Source organism: Stigmatopora argus, chromosome 17 (genome assembly GCF_051989625.1).
Source record: "Stigmatopora argus isolate UIUO_Sarg chromosome 17, RoL_Sarg_1.0, whole genome shotgun sequence".
NCBI classification, from domain to species: Eukaryota; Metazoa; Chordata; class Actinopteri; order Syngnathiformes; family Syngnathidae; genus Stigmatopora; species Stigmatopora argus.
In genome coordinates, this window is record NC_135403.1 from 12,976,930 (window position 1) to 12,998,201 (window position 21,272).

The 21,272-nt window shown below is 45.2% G+C and overlaps 1 protein-coding gene across 1 annotated transcript in view; it reads right to left on the reverse strand.

Moving 5' to 3' along the window:
* The window catches only part of cdh6 (cadherin 6), a 106,681-nt gene that overhangs the window by 64,673 nt on the left and 20,736 nt on the right, over positions 1–21,272 (reverse strand). The window contains exons 3-4 of the mRNA XM_077623736.1: positions 9,896–10,057; positions 6,236–6,335 (exon numbers count right to left, since the gene is read on the reverse strand). The gene's annotated coding sequence lies outside the window, so the exon portion shown is untranslated. The remainder of the gene's footprint in view (positions 1–6,235; positions 6,336–9,895; positions 10,058–21,272) is intronic.

Here is a 21,272-nt window from a genome sequence, read left to right on the forward strand (position 1 = left end):
AACACCACAAAATACGTAATTACTACATTTCCCACTTCAGATCAGACGACTTGAGCAAATTAGCATGACATTGACATTCGTCATTCTCCACACAGACTAAATCACCGTGCGCTCTTTTAAGACTTGACGAAAAGGTTCTTGCAGAGCTCCAGACGTAACACCAAGGTCAAAATCTGCGTTCCTAATGCGACCCTCGAGACAGAAAGAAGAAAAAGTAGCGAACCGGCTTTGAATCTGCTAGCATTTATCTCCTCCATCCATCATCACGCAGCTCATGGGAGAATATCATTCCCCTCTTTGTCTGATTATCCCGTGATACTTCGACCCGGGAGGCCCGGGGAGGACAAAGGGTTTTCTTTCCGGGCTCCATTTTCTGCGTATCGAGGTCAAAGCCGGAAGGGGTGCTTGTGATCGTCAGCTGTTGAGGCGGGAAAACACAGCGGCCATTCAAGCCGCGGAGGAGATGGCGCGGCTTGATCTTTATTTCGGCGGCGACGGCGTCCAATCGCGTCGGGTTTCCTGTAACCCATCGATCGGCGGGCGGATTGTTGATGGCGCTGGCGGTGTCTGGAAGGAGATCCTATTGATTGTTTCGCCGTCCGCCTCTAAGTCTTCCAATTAAGCGCGTCATAAAGTGAGTCACATTCATCACGCACCTAATGAGACCTCATTAAAATAAAGTCTTTAATGCGCCTCATCTGCTGCAATTGCTCTCGGAAAATTTCAATGTGACTTGGCTAACTGAGCCCGATGGACAACCTTCATTTGAATCTGCGTCTGAAAACCTGTTCTGGTTCAGAACCTCGGTTTAAAAACCTACCTTTGGCTAACATTCAACTTGAAATGCTAATATTTTAGAGTACTCACGGGTCACTCCTGGTAAATTGTGGATTTTGAGGGATTTTACGGGATTCTTGTTCGTTTGTCGGTTCCTGCTGATTTGGGGGCATTTCCAGGCGACTTCCTATTAGTTTTGGGGCGTTTCCAGGGGACTTCTTGTTGGTTTTGTGGCAGTTTAAGGTTCCTTACCAACTCATGCCCTGTTTTCACGGTACAAAATGCTGGTTTTACAGCACCCTTGTCAAAAAAAAATTCTTCGTTTGTCGGTTCTTGCTGATTTGGCGCCTTCGCAAGTGACCTCCTATTGGTTTTGGAGAGTGGTACAGTAAAAACATGAAGGACATCCGCCGTCCTTCGTCATCGTTTGGCATCATCTGACGTCTTTCTCGGAAGGTCAGACCCCCCCTGCTCATATAAACACATGATGCTATCTGCGACTCACAAACTAGATCTAAATCCACAATATTTTCAGGTGACTTCCTGTTGTTTTGGGGGCATTTTCAGGTTCCTTACAACTCATTGGCACTGTTTTGACAAACTTCTGGTTTTGCGGCGCCCTTGTCGAAAAAATGACAGCATTTAATCCTGTCCGTTGAGTAAGACTGAGCTACAAAGCGCCCGTCAAGCAGAACAACCCCGTGGGGGCGGATCGGACGCCATACTGGGCCAGACTTTGGACACCCCTGGTCTAAAGAGTTAGCAGCGAATGGTCTGACTTCTGGATGTAAAACTCGGGCTCCGTTGTGGTGGTGCGTGTCGGGATTAGCGGTGCAGATGGACTCGGACCAGGCGCTCCGACTAAATCCCTCTGTCATGTCGTCCAGTCGTGTTTGTTCCCATCCGTTGGACATCAATTGAACCGCTGGCAAATCTGCAAACGTGTACTCCATAAAACGACATGATGAATTCCGCCAGGGAGGTTAGAGGAGATTGGGGGCTCCGTTTTGCATAAATCTCTTCCTATTAGAGGCAGCATTCTTTTTTTTTAAGGGGGGGTTGGGTGATAATTTGAGAATCTGGGGTTGCGGCGCTAATCCGGCAGCATTACACTTCACAGAGGGATTAGTGAGTGACAAGTGGAAGTGAAACGAGAGATGTAAGGGCCTCTTAAGCCGTGTTCCTATTAAAAGCCACGGAGCGCCGTGACATCGCGCCTGGCTGCTCGCTCGCCCGACGCCGAGGGATAAATATCGCCCGCCCCCCGTTTTATCCCCCCATCATCCCCTTTTCATCACCCCTCCGGCCTCGTAAGCGCTCGGTGGCCCGTGGCCATTTCTCTGTCCGCCTTTTTTTTTAAGTAGAAGTTTTTTGGGGGGGGTTTAATCCCCTGCCTCATGCGCCGAAAATGATTTCTCCTCACCCTTCTTCGCCACACACTGTTACTTTAAGACGCTTTGCGGCGCGGGCCCCGAAAAAGGAGCGCGTCGTCATGGTAACCGGGCGACTTGCGCTGAGTCAGCGCGGCTTTTATGCCGCTCACTTTCAAGAATGATTGCGGTTGATGGCCGTTTTGCTCTTTTGACGGGATGCTAGATGAACGGGAGAGAAGATAAATCACAATCTATGGCGCAGGGCGTGCTAATATACGCAACTCATTAGTTGCCATTGACAAGCGTTGAAATAAAGCGGTTACAGAAAATGAACCTTTACGACTTAAGTTGTTGGTGCTGTGTCATGTCAACCATCTTATAATTTCCAATATTAATCTACTTGGAATTGAGATGAGTTTATCACTAGCGAATTATTTCGACTAATTTCAAGTCATCCCACCGGCCACTTTTGGGGGATTAGACCTTGATGGGAAAATGGAAAGTCTGGCTTTGAATGCTCTAGTTTCAGTACCATTGATGATGCGAAACACCCAATTCATTTTGACCAGGCGTTAACATAGACACCATTCTAGCGGAAAATTTACCCTGTTGTTGTTTTTTTTAAAACAGTGACACCTATTGAAAGCGCTAAATCATTTCTCAGCAATGTATGGATAACCTTTTGGGACAAAAAACATCACAATCAATCCCAATTTTGATGTATTACCCCGCCCCCATTTGAAAGCGCCAAGGCCCGCGTGCCAGCAAACCAAATAATGAACTCGCCGATATTTGTGAAACGTACTTCTTTATACTGAAGCAGGTTAATGTGTCATCCCGGCCCCCTCCCCCTGGCAGGATGTTCTCCGTCCTTCCCACGCACATGAATCAAACACACGGGTTGAAATGAGAAAAAACTCCAAACAAGTTATTTGTTTTCCTCCGGCGCTGACCTGGATACGCGTGGCTTTGCTATCCCGGGGGAGTTGGAAAGTAAGTGTTCAATCGCAGGTAATTAACTTCAGCCCGACCCGGGGAACGCCGGCTCCTGACGCCGCCATCTTGGAACGCGCGAGGCTCCATTAGAGGGCCGTCCGCAAGGACGCCTGTCAAAGCGGGGACGGTAAAAAACACCCGCGGGGAGCGTGCTAGGGCCGAGTCCTACTCTCCTATAATCACTGACATGCACGACTTAAATATGTCAATTAGATGTGACACACACTCACACACACACACGAATAAGGCGGAGTGGTTTCATCAGTATCAGTCCGCTTGGCAGCTTTGTCTCGTTGCTTGCCCCGAGGTGACTTTCCGGTGTAAAAGTCTACTTTTAATCAGTGCGAAGCATCCAAACATGCATTAAGGCGGCAGAGAGCTGAATCAGGTCCTTTGTGTCAAATTTAGCCGGGCTTTTTGGAAGTTAGATGGCGCCGAAGGCACTCAGACACAAAAATAAAAAGGAGTTGAGGGGAATGCGGGTTTCTCTCGTTCGATGATAATATTTTAAACTGGGGATCAAATGCTTGGCGCTTTGCGGAGGTGTTCCAATAGGTCGTTGGTAAGGAGGAAAAATGGCCGACTTACTGGAGGATTTTTTTGATGTTTGGGTGCCTTGTCAAGGAAATGGTGTTTGCATAATTTGAAGTTAGATAATGAGGTTAGTGTGCTTTTTGGGATTGCTAAAATACAAAGTAACAGCGGGATCAAAATGCGAGTTGTTTGTTTTGCTAGTTTAGGCAACACAGGAATGCTAATCTGATTTTCTACGCCAATTTGCAGTTGCTAGGCAGAATAATTATTGTCTTTTCTTTTTTAATAACTACTTGAAATGATTCACAACACAGCGACACAAATTAACTGAGCATTTTCTGACAATGCCAACAGAACAGTAGTCACTCATTAGGGGTCACTTGTTGCTAGGCAGAATTTAAATCTGAGTTTTTTGGATTCTATTAGCCATCTACAGATGACAAAAAAATGCTTTTTTTCTTTGCTTCGCTCGGAGAAATTAACATCAAAATAAATTTCAGGTGACTTTAACAAAATCATCATTTCTGTTTGAAAATAATTGACAAAATCGTATCATTCCTACTTGAAAATAATTGCTTCTCCTTTAACAGAAAAGCTTCAACACGTTTTTAATCGCTTGTTGCTAGGCAGAATGAATGCGGGACCCTGATTAGTACTACCCAATTAGCATTTTTTTTGTTAATGAATAATTGCCATGTTTCATACCATAACAACCCAATTTAAACAAAAACGGTCATCACTCATCAGCGCTCACTTGTTGCTAGCCAGGATTTCCATGTAACAAATACCTTCCCATCCCGAAAGCCCAATTAAAAAAGTCATTTGGAGTTCATAAATCTTAAATGTATACATCCGTACACGTTTAACGTGATCACCCGGAGATGATAAATGCATCTCGCCTTGATATATTCACATTTCGAGTGTTAAAATGCCACCTGTTCACACACACAGGCAAATTTGACATGTGGGCGTATGCAGTGAAAAACGACATTCGCTCACCGCCAACAAATAAAAGAAAGGCTGTTTTGAAAGAACGTTAAGCACACAATTCGTCATCGAATTTGTCGACGAGGGGGTGACAAAAAAACCCAGCTCTTTTTAAAGCGCATTTATCTGACTTAACATGAAATATTCATGCGGCAATAAAACACGGCTAACACAGTTGTCGTGTCACATGTCGCAAAGGGGGTTGGGTAAGAGATGACAGTGACTCATGCCTACAAATATTTCTACAAACGCGACAAATAGGAGAGGACGACAACGAAACAATCAACAACGAATCTTAGTGCGCAGATTCAAAAGGGACGGGACGGCTATCGTCGTCAATGGCGGCTAACGGGTTAAAATAGCGCCGTTGTATGAACGCGGCGAGCCTTTAATGTATGCCTGGCGGGCTCGTTTGCCGTCGTATGGATGGCGATGAAGCGTGGGCCAACGAAAGCGAGTCGACGCGATCAAAGTAAACAATTCCATACAGTATAAAGACATTAGGGAAATCCAACTGGAATAAAAGACGCTCTAATGCGTTCAGTCCACGGAAACAGTGCAAACGTCTTCCCAATTTAATAGGCGGATTGGAGTGCGGCAAAGCGAGAGAGGCTAATGAGGAAAGAACTGAAAGAGGGGTCTGGCGGTTGGGTAATTATCAGGCAGTCACTGGGAAATGCGTATGGAGGTGGCGCGGCGCGGCTCAACGACATGAAGACTTGCCTGAGACCAGAAGACACAGAGACCAAAACCAAAGCTTTAGGGAATTGAATCGGAAGAGCGAACCGGCGACAGCTTCAAAATTTGACTCGAACCAATACTAGTCTTGCAAGTCTAAATACAACACCATCCGAGATTAGAACCGACATCACGATAAGGAAATCAACATCACTAGACCAAGGATTTCAAGGAGCAAGACAAAGACAGAACCCAGCAGAAACCGAGACCACGCAAAGACTTTGGAGAATCAAATCCAAGGACCGGACTGAAAACAGCTTCAAAATTGTCTTGTAAGAATAAATTCAACACGATCCGAGATTAGAACCGACCGCCATCACGACAAGGAAATCAACATCACCATAAAACCAAAATAAGAATTCAAGGAGCATAACCAACACAGAACCCAGCAGAAACCGAGACCACGACCAGACTTTAACCTGCGAATGGCCACCAAAAATCTAAACTTTATATACCATGATTCCAAATCATTCTTTCAGGCTATCAAATTCTGACCAGGGGTGGGCAAACTATTCCACAAAGGGCCGCAGTGGGTGCAGGTTTTCATTCCAACCCATAAAGAGGACACCTTTTCACCAATCTGGTGTCCAACAAATGCAATCAGTGGATTGCAGTCAGGTGCTTCTTATTTTCTGCAGAAATCCCATTGGTTAAAGTGTCTTTGCTGGATCGGTTGCAACAAAAACCTGCACCCACAGCGGCACTCGAGGACCGGTTAACCCCAACCCTGGCGTAAAGCATTACAATATTAGCAGTCGACAAATCCCGAAAAACACTACATAAGTATAAGACGTGGCATACAGAAACAGAAATTATAGTGGTTAATTTACCTTGATTGCGGCAGGGGGGTGATTCACGCAGTTTCGGACTGTGTGTTGATCCAAACTCTCAAATCTTGTTCGGTCCAGGACTCGTTGTAGTCTACCAAATCTGCAGAATACAGAAACAACACAGTCTTTTAAAAATATTGCTGGATCGGTTGCAACAAAAACCTGCACCCACAGTGGCCCTTGAGGACCGGTTTTCCCCACCCCTGACCTAGACTGAAAAGTTTTTTTTGCGTTCTAAACTGGTCTAAAAAGTATTTTCTTTGTTTTTTTCTCTAAAAGAAAAGCTTTTCTGCCTCTTGGAAACGTAACAACGGTGCGAGGAAAGCAAGAATCCCGCCACATTAGCTTCCTAATTGACACCGTTGTCGGCATGGCAACCAAAGAAGCTTAATAGGGGACATCATAATTCGTGGCAAACTTGACTCGCTGTCAAATTACACGTGGCTTTTTCAGCACGGAGCGCCATCTTTACCTCCGTCGGGACGCTGACAGCAAAAAAGTGACAAGAAAATATGAAGTGATTTACTTAAGTAGAACGTTTAAATCCCATTTTGCATCCCCAGGCTTTTATTTTCTCTTTCTGGCGACACAAAATATTGACTTTTGTGTGATAAAGATGTTTGTCAGACTGCATGAAGAAGCAATTTTATCCCTCACGATGTTTCCGTGCGGTCTTCTTTTTAGTCAACTTTGTTTTCTGGACTAACTTGCCTGCAGTAAAAATAATAATCCAGTATTTTCCGTACTTTAAACCACGCCTGAGTATATCTTAAAGAATTCACAATGAACAGAAAATTAAATATATAAGTCGCAGTGCAGTATAAGTTCGATTTTTGGTGGGCAGTTATTAAACAACAAACCTGTTTATATCACAGATAACTTTTTTGCTGATAACTAAAGCCTAAAAAGCATAATTATATGGAAAAATAGACATAATTAAGTAAAACCTGAGTATAAGTCGCAGGCAAACTACGAAAAAAGTACGTCCTAAAATCTACTAGGAGCCATGTTTGAATCTTTAATATTGCTCATTAAAAGAGTATGACGACCTAAAACTCAAGATTGACAAAAATCTAGAATTTATAGTATAATAAAATGATGTTTTAAGCAGAAATGTCAGGCTTTCTCAAAAAGAGACGCACCAGCATGAATTCCTTCAAATATTAGCCCAGTTATTTTGCTCTATGAATTCCGTTTTGACACGCGTTACCTTGAAAAGATCAGCCGCTAAAACAGGATAAGAAGTTTTGTGACATTTTTGACTACCAAAGAAGGTTTTGGAGACAATAACAAACCCGCCTGTCAAACGGGGAGACAAGGTAACTCTTGCTTTTGTGATCGCCGTGACAACAACGCCGACCGGTGATGAAGCTTGTTAGGCGTCGGCGTGACACGACCAAGTTCGTGAACCGTTTTCACGGGAAGTGGAAGCTCGTTGTTCTCCAGAGGCAGCATTTCAAGTGCGATGGAGACCGAAAGAGGAGGAAGAAGAGGAACTTGACAGCCCTCCTTCGCGCAGAGACGTTGCTGGAGGACGCTAATGACAAGCTCGGCGAGTGCTCGCAAGATCGGAGAAAGATGAGAGCTTTGTTGACGGGAAGATTACGGTGTTCATCTCCTTCAAACTTTTAACGACATCACTAATGACCACGAAAAAACGATCCGTTACATCGTTAGTTACTTTCTAAGACAAGTAAATGGTGTGGAATGGTGGCCATTTTGAGAACTACAACCTCCAAATCGGCAATGGATTTTGACGGAAACTTAAAGGTTCATACAATTTTTTTATGACTATGTAGATTATTCAAAACATTACAACAAAAACAAAACAAGAAAAGTATGTTCCAAACGTATTTCGGTCCTCGATTTCTTTAAACGACAGAATTTTGAAATTTTAGCAAAAATCGGGAAGTCTATGGACACACTTGACCTTTTATGGGGCACACAAAATGACACAGTGGGCCAGATTTGCCACACGGGTCACAAATTTGACAGCTGTGCCCTTAAATATCTGTGTTCCTCTAAGAAGAGCACACCAAAAACTCTCGCCCACCCACGTTTTGCGTCAACGTTAGCGTTAGTTTTACAATAAACTATTATTAGGAACCCAGTAGTCGAATCAGTACTTTATTTATATCATCAGCGCTCCTTAGAAAACACCCCTGAAAAATCAACCTCTAATTTACAGCTCGCTCGCCGTCAAACGAGACCGGTGGGCGAGAAGGAGGGAAGCGCGGCGGCTAACCTCAGTGACGAAGTCTCCCCGCAGCAGACGCCCGTTGGAATTCCCGCGGCGGGCCGCAAATGCCGTGAAGTCCCGCTCGACGGGGACGGATGAAAGCGCGCCACAGGGCCGCGGCGGACCGCGGAGGGGCGTCGCCGGATCGACGGCCATGTGGCGGCCACGTGCGGGCGGCTTTGGCGCATGCCAAAGAATATCATTGGGGATAATTGCGCTACTACGGCAGCGGTAATTGCGCGCAGATTGTTTCAAAATGAACAAAAAGCGCCCTGGCTCCGCCGGAAAAGACGGGCGAAGGAAGACAATGGCCACATTGTTACCGAGGCAAGACGGAAATTTTCCAGCTGCTTCTAGGCTTGGAGAGTCAGGTGCAAAAGTAAAAAAAAAAATGCCCCAAAAATTGAACATGAGTCAAATTCTGAGCACCCGGGAGTTCAGCTGCTCGGCAGGAAGTTTCAGAAGTATTTCTTTTGTTGTGAGCGTACAATGCAGCGTTCCTCCACCAGGAATCGACAGCACTCTTTCCCCTCACGAAATCCTGAGTCGGGGGGGGGGGGCCGGATCTGGCCCGTGACATCCGTTCAACTGAAGATCTTTTAGTGTCAGACACGTGAAAGTATTGGGACCAGATGGTGCATGCGAGGAGGACTCAGGATGATCTATCCTGGATCTTATTAGGATGATACGATTCTGAAAATAGCAGACTGATTGACCCGCTTCCAATCTCAACATAACCTGAACTACTCAAGTTTTTGGCGAGTCCACATGGAACTATTTGGAATAGATTGCACATGCTAAAACACACCCGCTCCATCCTAAATTGTCATCTTGTTATTCTGAAAATCACAAACCTGCTGAGTTGCATCCAAATTCAGTTGAACAACATGGCCGGAACTACTGAAATTATTCCTAGTTTTGAGGACAATTGTTCCAGATAGTAGCTGTCACCCAGCTGCTAAAGAAGAGATGTTGTTTTTTGGGGGGCGGGATTTTGCACATTTTCTGAACTTGATGGATTCTGCTTGCACAGCCGGCTAGCCAGGATGATTTGCACTGATTGCCTCGGACACCAGACAGGTCATCCGATCGGATGAGCTATAAAATTCCATCTCTGCGGAAGAGCAAAACATTTCCAGAGCACCGGGTGTGTTTTCCGAGCGTTTTCTGCGGGTGTCTTCCTCGACATAGGGAGAATCGTTCCCGCACCAGATTTATTCTGCTGATTGGCAGAGTACGTTACCCTTTCGGCACCACGGGAGTGGAGACGGACTTACTTTGAACAGTTATCACACGTGTTATTGATCAGTTACTAGCTCGGGGCCGCCAGCCAACGTCTGAAACTATTATTACCAAGTCAAACCCTGTTTAAGTTCCGTAAAAAAGCCGCAGAAAGGCTCAAGCGCACTTGAATTTCTCACCACAGAGGACACATCTGCCTTCGCTTGGCCGCATCTGCATCCGAGGAGTCTTCCAGGAGCCTCCAGGGATCGGCTTCCCTCAGATCTCCAGTCTCCTCGTTTTACATTCGTGGCTCCGGATGCTTCCAGGCGGCAACGTGGAGGTGTTTTCCCACTTGTGACCTAAAGAGGGTAAACACAAACCAGGGTGAAGTACATCACAAGAGTCAGCCATTCTTGTTTGATCAATAATTCAGAAAACCACAACAGAAGTTTCTCCCGATTTTATTCATTCGTGCAAATATTTCCACTCGCTTGTGTACTTTTGCTACCGATGCCCAATTACAAGGTAGACGCTCCCCCCCTAAAAACAAAAAACAAAAAAAAACAAAAGCAGCTTGTTATCCGGACAGCGTTCCGGTAACCTGCCAGGTGGAGATTGGATGTTTGGACTCTAGGCGAGCTTTGCTGGAAATGTATTTATTTTGCCCTGAGAGAGTTAGTTGGCACTCCCTGGACATGGCGTTATTGTTGTTGCCATCATTGTGAGAATACACTGAGGGAATCTCATAAATCATCCCCCAAATAACATCTTCCGGGGAGACGCAGGTTGGGAAACAATGACCGGCAAAGACATTAGATGGAAGGTTGTCACGGGAGCGCTTTTATCAGGAATGGAACACATACACCGACCGGGCTAATTAGGATGCAGCCTCCAACGTAAAGGCTCGCTTCCATTATTCCGACAAAGGGGCGGCCTCTCATCAATTTTGGACAGTCTACATCCAGGGAAAATGAAATTTTAGGAGTAAATAAGAGCAGTTTCACAAAGGGGATGTTGACGCAAGGGAGTTGACTCCGAAGAACCGGAAACGGATAGATACACCCTTCAAGTAATCCACGGAATCTAACGTAAACTCATTGAGTGGGGATAAATAACGGTTCTGCCAGTCGTCACGAAATTGGGTGAATTTGTCGATCATAACAAACCGCATGAGCAAATCAAGGACCTGCAGTTGAAAAGGTAGTTAACCTTTTTAGATTGGAGCGGTAATCAGAAAAAAAATTCAAGGCTCCTACCTTTGTCCAAAATCTATTCAGGAATTCGCTCGCTTCGAATTTGAATCGCATATCCTTGAAAAATGACCAATGCTAAATTGCCAAGGTCTAACTTGGCACCATGGCATCAAAGTCAAAAAAACATTTCCAGAATCCGCCTGAAAAACACATTAAGGATACTTTTCTCGGTCCAATTCTGTCATTTCGGGGGAACCCAAAAAAATATTACGGTTTTCTGAATATTCGATCGCTGGACTAATAATAGCGTAAGTCACAAAGTCACGACGGATCCGTAGTGGAAGGACAAAGTATTTCTCCGTCTCCTTCCCAGGTTTCATGGTGGGTTTTGTGGCGGTTTTCTATCACAAATCCATCTGTCGTGTCAGGTTACTTTACAGCGGCTCGCCTATAAAGACAAAGCCGCCAGCGGGCACCTGATGGATGGCTGGCATTATTTTTATCACTGTAACATAATCAGCGCGTGTCTTTGCGGGCTAGCCGCTCGCTCCGGCAACACAACTATAAATACCGGGGTGCCGTATCTCCAGCTATCATGTGTGACGGGAGGAGGCCGTGATTGTTTAGCCCATGAAATATGCACAACTTATCTGGGTTTTCGCTGCTCGTACGCCTGGACCCGTGACATCATCGCGAGGCGCCAACGGGAGCCAACAAAAGAGCGCTTTTGACCTTCTGAAATCACGTTACTTTTTCCCGTTCGGATCATGGAATCGCGGCAGGGGACCGTTCGAAGAGCTCAGCGGGAATGGCGTCTTCGTACTTTGGAGATGATTCTAGAGCTGTCGGTTCATTTGTGGCTTTCTTTAGGCCGCTAATGTTCCCCGCTGTGGAAAGGTCAGGTCGGACGGGGTGGGGAGGGGGGAGTCGATGAAGACGTGGGTGATGACCAAGAATGTTGCAGGAAGTGCGGGAATTGGAGTCATCAATCCATCTATTTGCTTTTTTTCCATCTGGGTCACGTGTGAGTGAGAATAGAAGCCAAGAACCGTGTGGAAAACCAGGTCATCGTACCTTCTCGATGAATTCACTCAGAAAAAAAAGAATCGTCTGGGGCGAAGAAACTCGAGGATCTTTGGCTACAAAGAAATGTGGTTGACTCACGCTTTACGTTCGTCTCTCAATGCCGTCTTCGGTCTTTGATGAGTTCTGTCCAAGCTAAGAATCTCTTGCCTGAGTTTTCACGTGAAAACAAGATGCCAGCATCACTAAGCCCACTTTCAACAACCAAGGGGGTTCTGGAATACATCTGTTATTTTGGGAAGACTTCCCACCTACCCGCGTGAAACTGCGGCCTGGCTCTGATCGCTTGCGACACCTCCCGCCGTCTGGATTTTCTCATGGCCAATTGGTAATTGGAGTAACCGCTAATTGCTAATGGTAACAATCGACCTTTTCCTTGAACTCGCACAAACAAACGACGGGTAATTCCCCTACGCAACAACACCGCACTCATCCCGAGTCCTTCACCTGAAGTTCAACGGCGGTGCTGGAGTCAACCCCGCCCCCCCCTACTATTATCTCCAGTGGCCAAGTCTATTAACAGATGCAATCGTGCGCTCCACGTCGGCGCTCCGATGAGTTTGGCCTCCCTCGGCACCCCTCCCCCGCGACTCAATCCGAAGCCTCGGCCGGCTGGTACCTCCTGACCCCTTTTGGAAAGTCTCCTCCTCAGCACTTTGTGTGCCGAGATTGAGAACTCCTCTCTGCATGAGCACCCCACCGGTTCGCTCTCCTTTTTTAAGCACCCCCGCTCGGCCCAGGTACAAAACGGCTGAATTGGCGACTGGGAGATTTGCCTCGGGTTCAATCCCCACCGAAGTAAGAGCAAGGTGACTTCCTCCCGCTGCGCCGGCATCGGTGAGAGAAAATGACAAAAAAAATTGTCATTATTCTCCCAGAAAATTTCCAGTCTAATAACGTAAGCGAACTACGACACGCTGCGATTAAACACGCGTTGGATTTAAGTTTCTGGAGAAGCAAGACAGCGGCTAGTGCTCTTCCCTCCAACTAATTATCCTGATGTTCTCCACCTCGTGATGGCGAGCAGCGGGATGTCGAATCGCCGGCTTCAGAATTTGCCAGCGCGTTTTAATCCGATGCGCGCACGTAATTGGCTGTTGATTCATTAGAGGAGATTCTCTTTTCCGCCGAGATGGGACGTAAACATTTGACTTGGTCGGGGTTCTGTCCCTCGGCCAATGTTGCCAGTCATGATTAATTCTCCCGTGTTTGTAGTGACTTAACTCGTACATACTATACTGCTCATTTTCCATCAATAGATTGCATGGAGTTTGACATTAGATGGATGGTTACCGTATTTTCTCGCATATAAGCCGCCTCCACGTATAAGCTGTACCCTTAAAACGACCTTAAATTCGTTGAATTTTACAATTTCTCTCGTATAAGACGCCCCCAATTCACAATTATCACCTCCACATTCATAAATGACCACATTGTCTTGTATTATGGCGTTTCGTCTTTGTCACCTTGCAGTTTCGTGCATGTCAAGTCTAATTTATGCGCATATAAGACGCACCCTCGATTCAGTCAGCATTTTTTGGAGCAACAAATACAGCGTATATGCGAGAAATTATGGTTCTTAGTTAATAATCTGTGTTTATGCACTGGGACTATCTTTGTCTTTTTCACCCTCCTCTTTGTCCCTGATGACCCCAAAGAAGAAAGCCCGGTTTTTCTACATGGAGTCAAAGGAATAGCAATTACCATGGAAACCGGTCTTAACATCCTACTAAGAAGAATCACTGTGTTTTTGCTGGAGGGAGTGGCAGAAAACTTGGCTGTTTTGGTTGCAGATAATACTGCAGTAATGATTTTGGTTTCATGTATTTTTCTTTTTTCATTTATTTTGCCGTAAACTGCAACTTTAACGGCGAAATCCGAGCTGGAATGAACTTCGGGCGTCACTCCCTGCTCTTGGTTTGGCTTGGGTTGGTACTCCAACCCAAATATGACCTTGCAAAAACATGGTGGGAGTACACACAGAGATCTGGACCGCTTTCAAATTCGTGCTTAAAAACATACAGTCAAATCCAACAATTACTGGAGTTTTTTAATTTCACGCGCATCACTTTTGGTTTCAGAAATTACAGCTTTTTTAATGCCGTTCAAGTTAGAAGGGCTCAAATTGGACGCAAAGATAAACGCAAAGTTTTTAATCGTCTTCTCCTTTTGCCGCAAGCCAAAACCTGAAGGATGCGGTTCAGGCCACGTGTTCTGTTGGTTGCTGCAAAAATAAATCAAGAGATGAAGGCCAGACCGACACCAAAGGCGGAGACAAAAACGGGACCGAGATTGGGATCACATCTGGATTCAAGTTTGCTTGTTGTCAGAATATCGGAACTAACGCAGACAAGTGATTTCATTTGAAAAACCCTCGCATGAAACGATACGCCGCATTTTTGCCAATCTGCCAATCCTGTTCTAGCTCGTGGTGGGAGAGAAGTAACGGCCAGGCACCATTAGCATCGGGGGCGCTCGGCGTGACGCTGACACTGACGCCTTCGTCCAAGGTGAGGGGCAAGCCGAGACCCCCCAAGAGGCCGAGAGCCGCGTGTTTGATGCCGTCCTCTGTTTCCTTTGTGGTCGCCGGCCGCGGTTTTCTCCAAACGCCCCGCTTCCCTGACACATGTAGATGACTTTGACCTTGCCGCTGCGCCTCACCGCAACATCCCGCCTCCCCCACCGCGCGCACCTTCAAGGGTGCAATGAACCTAGACGCTCGCACACATCATCTTAGGCAACAGGATTGAAAAATACAATCTTAAGCGTGTGAATCATTTTTATTAGCGCTGATTGAGTCGCGAAAATCTGCTAACTCATACGGATGTGTGGGTGTTCATGATTTGGTTGCAAATGCATGCTATCGCAATCACAGTTTTTTTTTAACAAGTGACATTTTCTACTATACGAAGTCACTGAAACCTAACAATTAGGTTTTCAACTAAATAAAACAAATATTTCGGTACTATTTTCGAGTTAACAAAAGCCACTAATATTGTGTTTTAAAAAAAATAATATTTAAAGATTGTAGTACCCAACTTAAAACGGAAAGCAAAAATAATCATGCTCAATTTGCTGATCTTTTCAAATAAGGGCCGTCATTGAAAATTGGAGACAATTCTAGCATCTGCTAACATTAAGTGACTTGAATGTATGCTAGCACACCCCCGAAACTAAATGTTGTTGAACGTATGTTCATGGTATGATAATTAAGTATTTCAAGACAATTTCCTTATTAATTTGAGCCACTATTGCTCATAAAGATACAGATTAGTATTTCTGATTGTGTTTTCCCATGTTATCATGTCTATTTTAGCACCTAGCTAGCTCCCAAATTTGCTTCCATGTGCGCTAACTCTGCTCTAAAGGCATTTTTGAGTACAGTTCTTAGATAAATAAGCACCAAAATTTCTCTTACGAAACTAACTAGCATTTCCAGAACCTTGTTTTGCCTTGGTTGGGTCTATCGTAGAACCTAGCGAATGAATTCAGTCACCGTTTAAAAATAGGGATCTGGATTAACCTTAAAGATGATTTTTTTTCTACTTTAGTAATCTCTGTTCAACAACAGTACCCGCTAATAAACCGCCGATGTCTTCTGTAACTAAGGGGCGTGTTGTAGCCGTGATGCCGAATCATTAACAGACCTGCTCATGGTGATGAAGCGGGTGAGTGGCGGGCGCGCTCGGTCGGGTTTGGCAGCCGCCGCCGTACATCTGCTGCGCAACATCAGGCCTTATTTGCGTAAACAAAGAGCATGCAAACAACCGTGCGGGTGCACTCATTCATTTGCTCCCCACTGCAAACATATTGTCATTACGGCACCCCGCGAACGCAAATTTGATTGGAACGAGCGACTCCGGCAGCACAACAGGCCAATTCCGGCGAGGACAACACGCTTGGCTGTTCCAGTTTACACGGACGGTGGCTGTTATGTCCACATGTCAGAGAACCGCATTGAGGCCGCCCCGGACGTGTTAATGAGGTGAAAATGTCACTTAACGAAACACACTCTTGGGAAACGCTTGACGTGCCGTGTCGTGTTCAAAGCTGTTCGGGGTATTTGGACCGGATGCCGGGGGGCCGCGGCGAGTGTCGGCTAAACAAGTTATTGTTCTGGCTGCCGTTGACAGACAGAGACGGCGAATGGATTTGTATATGGAGACATTAGCGAACAATCACATTTTCAGGTCAGCGCAAGTTATGTAAATTGCAATTTCGACACACGCTGACCCAAAATCTGGACTATAATCTGTACAACTCAATTTTGACTAATTCGTTTACAACGGACAATTTTTTTAGGTCGTTTTGTAACATGTCAGGTCACAAAATGACCCAAAAACACTGTTGTCTGTTACAAACGAATCAGTTAAAACATAGATAACAACCACAAGTAGACAACATGAACTTAACCCAATCAATTGATATCGATATAAAGTGACACTTTTGGTGCGTTGTTATTTTGCAATCAGACACATTCCATTTTTAGGGTTACATATTGCAAGTTTGAAATTTCTTACACATTGTCCAATGTAAACGTAGACTACAAACCCTACAAATAAATCGATACTGTTTAAAAGATACAATGGTGTCTGCCATCCCTCTGAACTGGGAAGGTTGGCAGCAAAAGAACTCATGATCATTCGCTGCCATCCTTCCCAGATCCAACCGATGAGTTAAACCAATACGGATGGTCGAGTCTTTGTCTTGTAGGAATCTAAAGGTGAAAAAATAGCGCTAGATTGTCCTTCCATTTTCCAACACCGACACCCACCTGCGCTCGCCCTCATTAGCATAATTTTCGGACTTTGACGTGAAGGAACCGGCGCCCCGGATGATGCCCTGTCGGTTCCCATGACATCAGAATTCCGCATTATTCACAGAAATGTGCACATGATCAAATACTCTTGCCAAAAGAGCCAAAGTACGACCCACCCCGGGCTTTGGCCCCCCTCTGGGGACACCTGATTCCACCTGGCGAGATGTTGTCGGTGGCCATTAGGCGAGCGACCAAGTTGAAGAAAAAAAATACATCCCTTCGTTTAAGAGCGGCATTTCATATTTCCCATTTTGTTGCTTGTTTTTAACGGGATATATCAAGTTGACAGCCGGGAATGCTAATGCGCTCGTCGGGAGGCGGCTTCTTAATTCATTTGCCATCTGTTTGTTCTTCCATTCTCTTCGGCTTTTCATTTTAGAGATCGGCTAAGGTGTTTTTGTTGCATTTCTAGAGACGCTGCGCAAAACAACACTCGCTTTTAATTGGCATTTTGCAAGACGGATGTCGACCGCCGTCTAATTTTCCAAAGCGTAGCGTCTAATGTTACAAACACATTCTTGCAGTGAGGAATTTCGAACTTACATGACCCAAAATGCACCCCTAAAAATTCTCAAGTGCGCTGTTTTCTCTCCCATCGATGGCTGCAGGCCTCTCCCAGTTCAAATGGATGGGACGTCTATTGCAGTCCTTTGAGCCAAAGGGTGATTCATTCAACTCGCTTGTGTTTTGGCGCTTAAACTTTACGCAAAAGTCATCCGTCTTTGACACTAGCTTGTTCGACGACTGCCATGACCTTCATTAAGTCAAGGTCAACCCGAGCTGGGTTCGCAAAGCACAGATGGCGTCCAAACGACGATATAATTGGCTGCTTATTTATTGAGGGTGTACGAGCAGGTTAATTAAAGTAATGGCTTGTTTGCTAGCGACGCTCATTTATAAACCTGCGGTTCGTTGTTTGAAGGCGAGAACGGGAAATGGGAGGATTTTTTTTGCAAATGCTAATATGCTATATATGAAAACGTTCACAACTTAAAGGGCCACTATCACCTTTATGGGCTACTTTACTCAATTCCATAGCTAGCGGCTAATGTTAAGTTGTTGTTTTTTAAAAGCTAAGTAAACAGATCATTTATATTTGAAAAAAAGTACCAAAACAACAAGACTTTAGCAAGCGGTGTTAGCCAGATGCACCATTAAAAAAAATGATAGTTAGTAGTTTTGCCACCGCTATGCTACGCCACGTTATGGTGATCCGGTTTGAAGCTTTTCGCATGTAAACAGTGTGAAAAGGATTTTGAAAAGTGGAATAAATGTGGAAATTGGACTAAAGTACATATTGAAAACACAAACCAAAACAGGGAGGCCTACACTAACACTCATTCAAGTTCATCAAGGTTCCAGACAACTTTGAAGGCGGAGCCATGCAGTGTCTGGGTCTCTGGCGTCGGAACTCGGCGCGGTTCTTCCTCGGGGTGCCAGCATGGTTCCTGGCACCTTGTCCTAATGAGCCGCTCGCCCCCAGCCGACGCCACTTTCTCTCCTCCCCCACTTGATTGTGTTTATATCTTCATTAACTCTTGTCTTGCTCGGTTAGAGCGACGCGAGCGGCGGCGCGGTCCCTCGCCGGCATTGAAGGGTAATAGGCCCACCCACCGGCTGACGGATCTAAAAGGGTGATTAACGAACACCCCGGGGAGAAACGCAGCGGGCGGGCGAGCGGCGGAGCTCGTCTTTGTTCTTCTTCCGTCGTCAGACTTTTCTGCTTCTCGACTTTTTCGCCTTTGAGAAACTAAACTCGGTCAAATCCACCTCCGTGGTGAGCCTCGTTCCCGCCTAGCTCGGCCGTCGGATTAATTTTGTGAGGCAAGGAATTCCATTGAATTGATGAGGGGAACCCAAATTGATCTTCTGAGGACATCTGGACGCGGGTAGACGACGCGACGAGGGTGACAGAGGCCTATTTCACGGAGCTATATTTAATGCGCAGGTTGATGGCTTCTAAAAATACGAGGCTCTTCCATTTGTTCACCTGCTCCTCGTCGTTCTAATTTGACGCTGGAGATGAGCTCACGTGCTTCTCTGTTCCACAGGGACCCTATCTTGACATTGGCTTCACTTAGCCACGCCCCCTTTCCTTTCCAGCTCGGTGATGGGAAACCCTAATTGAGGCCTTGGAGGAAACTTTGAAAAGCAGAACTTGGTTTAAAACCTTAAATCGTAATTGTAAATGGAAAGCCTACTTGGGAATACGATCTCATCCTAAAAAGTCACCTGAACCCAAAACCATGGTTTTGGACCTTAATTCCCAGTTTGAATCTCTGAACGAAGCAAAAAACCCAACTCGAAAACACAAATTCACACCCAAACTGACTGAACCCGATTTTTGAAGCCATCCTGATCCTTCAAAACGCTAAGCTAAAACAACTCTAGACTTTCCTGGTGCGAATACGCCTTTAAAATCCAAATTTGAAACCCCAATCCATTTCGGAAACATCAACGTTGACGGCGCCGTGACACGATGATGTCACGACAAAGTGCACTGTTGCGTCATGACGTCAATTTGTACTCACTTACATAGTCAATACTGGGGTGTTGTAATTATTAGACACCCTGTACTTGAACCCTACTCGCATCCGTCAAGTTCCAAATCCGCCCACTTTTCTCAGACCAAATCCGTAAAATAGACGCCACACCTTCGGAAATCGGATGCCCGCCATTTCGTTATTATGATAATGACGGAGAGGCGGCGAAATGAAAATCTGGAGGAGATCAACTCCACCGGGGGTTAAAGTCCAGATGGCATGGGGGTTAAATGTTGCCAGCCTCCCTTTTCTAAGACGATCAACAAGCCCACCTAATAATCCCCCCGCCTCTTTTCCGCGGGTTAACGAGAGCGCTGATGTTTACGTTGAGGACAAACATATGCAAACACGCGACAGCTGTCGCGCCACTTGAGGGATCTGGCCATTCTTCTTACGCTTTGGCGTTAAGCCAACGTTTTTTTTGGTTTTGTTTGAGTGTATCCCGCAATAACAATCGCTTATACGCCATGCGTGGAAGGTATATCAATGCAATGATATTACGGTATTATGGCGGTTGTTATGATCTCTGTTGATATAGGGTGGCTAGGGTCATTAGCATAATTGCTCGCGGAGATAAACACTCTCAATCATTGGATGCAGGTGGGAAATCAAATGCCGACAACATATACTTATAAGAGTTTATATTTCATTACTGTTATTACCAATCGCGAGAAGCATTTTCTAAAAATGGAAAATTGTGTTTGTTGCGACAATGTTTGCAACGTACAAATACACTTTAGTTTATTTTTAAAGCGTTAAATCATCAAGATACGGACACAAAATGACTAAAATATTAAACATGATACCATATTTAAGCTTCAAAGCAAATATTAAAATGACACATTTACTTATTCAAATAAAAAATGAGAAGTCATTAAAAATATTAAATTATAAATGTATTACAAATAAAAATGATTGGCGATTAAAGAGACAAAAATAGATTTTTAAAAATCACATGATCCAAATAATATTATGCAAAGTTGGGGTGGCTCACTGGCTACCATTGATGGCTATAGACGACCAATCCGTTTTGACTGGAAGGGCTTCCCCTCCCAGTCCAAAACGGATTAGACGCCAACTGCCGTCGAGGGTGCCGAAACATGCACTCGGCGGCAGGCGACAATATTTGCTTCTCCCTGAGCTACAATAATTCATATTTGTCACCCCAACGCAGCGGCGCGGTCAACGCAAATGCGCCATTTTGTCACATGCCACAAAAAAAACCCAAACAAATGCAATACATGTGTGTTTCCCTTAAAAGCGAGCCCAGGCAGGACAACTTTCAATTCACTTAGCCGCGGGAGAAAAAAAATGGAATGTAATTTGTCGGCTGGAAATTGGCCATTGTCTCGTGCAAAATTGCTCCATTCAAGCGTTGACATTCAAACGACATTGCGGCGAGTCTGTTGGCGGCGCAAGGACAAAAAAAAGACATTTTACTCCAAAAGAATCTATTTGCCGCTCTTAAAGAGACGGCACGTTTTTTTTTGAAACTGCACAAAAGACAATCAGGGACCTGATGGTCTTTCTTTCCCCGCGTTTTAATTTCTGCGCATTTCCAGTACGCCGTGGTTGACATTTACATTTTCCTGAGAATCTAACGGGCAGCTCGCCACTTCCTCTCCCTCCGAGCATGAATTTCCAAATTGAAAAAGCCGGCAAAAAATGACCTTAATCCGCAGGAAACGGCGAAGCTCTGCGGGGAGCGGGTGTAGCGCCCGCCATCTGTTGCGGTTTTTTCATTAACAAAATCTACTCCTTCGTTTAGGCGTGCATGCTCAGACAATGCCGCCGCGCCGCTAAATCCGGGATTGAAAAAGAATGACGACGCCAACTTGCCACCGAGCGAGCAGAATAGCGGGAGCTTTCAGATTAGCACTTGTAATTGCAGGTGTAATCGTACGGTCTGATGCTAATTTCAAATATTTACCTGAAA